Below are 2459 nucleotides of genomic sequence, written 5' to 3' on the forward strand. Positions count from 1 at the left end.
CTGTGTGATAGAATGTATGAATATTTGAAAGAAACCTGTTTAAACAATAAGTTTCAGCTAATTTTTTTAATGTTTTATATATGACACTTCAATAACAATATTAAAAAGTAAATAAAATTTATATATGTTTCATGGGTTCTGATCAGTAGACAGCCACTTTGACTGAAATTTTTGTTAGAAATAAATTGAAAATTCTTCTTTTAATCCCTTCTCTTTCACAACCTCCTCTGCACCCCCCCCCCCCCCCCCCAATATTTAATGTAAAAAAAACTCTTCAAAATAATTGTAACACAAAATAATCGCCATTGTTGAGGTACTGGAATGTAAAATTCGTTGTTAATTGTCAAAGTACTGTTTATAGGGTTTGCATGTAGTATTCATTGATATAGCTGTACTCAACAATAACTTATTTAATTAGTGCCTTTAACATAGAAAAATATCCCAAGGCAATTTACAGAAGCATAACGGCAAGAATTGGTGCTGAACCAATGGAGGGGTGAGATGAGTTGGCTATTTGGCTCATAATCTATGTTTTTAACACCGAAGTTTTCAAGTCTGCCTTCATATTTGCTTTTTCACATACCAGTATCCTGTTGAATCTTACATACAACTGTACATTTCAAAAGTACGGCATTGGCTGTAAAGTGCTTTGGGGTATCCCTGAGGTTACATGAAAGGCGCTATATAAATGCGCACTTTTTTTCTTTTCCTAAAGCCTCAATATCCTTTAGGTGTTGAACCCAATACCACACACAACTCTAATTGAGGTCTAATTTCAATTTTCTAAAGTCTTATCATTACCTCATGGTTTTCATATTCGTTTTCATGCAAGAAATCAACATCATACTTCTCAATTTTATAGTAGGATGTCCCTGTTAGCATTGCTAGGGGCCCCAGAATAAGACAGTGGTTAGTATACTGCTAGCAAACCTTTCAAGACACTGTTCACAGTAAGTTTCATAATGCACTGTTTTTAAGGACTGGAGTGTTATGCAGTGTAATGCGTAATGCATTATTGTGATAATAAACCAAATCCCATTCACCCATCACCTCTGCTTGCCAACCTACAACGACTCCCATCCCATGAACATTTCAATTTTAAAATTCACACTCTTGTTTTCAAATCCCTCCACAGCCTCGCCCTTCCATAGCTTTAATCTCCTCCAACTCCGGAACCCTCCAAGAACTCCGCATTTCTCCAATCCTGGCATCCTGTGCATCCAGACTTCCTTCACCCCACCATTGGCAACCATGCCTTCAGCTGTCTAGGCCTCAATCTCTGGAATTCCCTCCCTAAACCTGTATGCCTCCTTAAGGCACTCCTTTTATCATCAGTCTCTGATCAAGCTTTGGCTGGTTTCAATTATTTCGTTTGATTACACGCCTGTGAAATACCTCAAGACGTTTACTATGTTTAAAATCTCTATATATAAAGTTGTCAGAGGACAATTGCCACTTCAGGCTCAGGATCTCTACAGAGGGAGTTGCAGAGATGTCTCTGCTGCAAAGAGCTCAGCAACTAATCTACAACTCCACTCACTTAGTTCCATTCTTATCTGTCCAATCGTAGATAGACAATCATCTGCAAATGGCTTCTCTTCCCACTCCCACAATTAGCTCTGGTATCCTCCAAGGCTCTATCCTTGGGCATCCACCACCCACCATTTCTCAGCTACATGCTGTCCCTCGCTGACATTATCCAAAAGCATATTATCAGTTTCCATGCGGATGCTGACGACACCCAGCTCTTTCTCACTGCCACCTTACTTGACCCCTCCACTGTCCGTAAGCTCTGGAATTCCCTCCCTAAACCAATCCACCTCTCCAACTCGCTTCCCTCCTTTAAAACACTCTTTGGCCAAGCTACTGGTCATTCGCCATAATATCTCCTTTAGCTGTTCAGTGTCAAATTGCTATCACTCCTATGAAGCACCTTGGGACAGTTTACACATTAGAGGTGCTATATAAGTTCAAGTTGTTATTGTTCTGTGACCTTTCACAGACCTGAAACGTTAACTTTGCTTCTCTCGCCACAGATGCTGCCAGGCTTGCTAAGTTTTTCCAGCACTTTTTGTTTTCGTTTCAGATTTCCAGCATCTGCAGTATTGTGCTTTCATGCAGATATTGAACATTGTCAAACTTCAACATCACAGTTCTACTAACATGGGCACTTCATCAGCACCTGGGCGATATTTTGTCTGGCGTACTGACTCAATCTGTCATGGTTCTAACTTGTTCTGAGATATTAACGAGGGAGACTTGATTTACATATGCAGCCAGTCATCTGCCAGCAATCTGCTATGACCTCCCTGTCTTATAAATGACCGTTATACCCATGTGGCATACCATATAGTGACAAGCAGATCACACCAAGCAATTTTGGAACGTGCCACTTATCTTTGCTGAATGCAAGAGGACATTGACCCCCTTCCTACACTGAACCCAGTTTCGTCGGGTGA

Source organism: Heterodontus francisci, chromosome 17, assembly GCF_036365525.1.
Source record: "Heterodontus francisci isolate sHetFra1 chromosome 17, sHetFra1.hap1, whole genome shotgun sequence".
Taxonomy (NCBI): Eukaryota; Metazoa; Chordata; class Chondrichthyes; order Heterodontiformes; family Heterodontidae; genus Heterodontus; species Heterodontus francisci.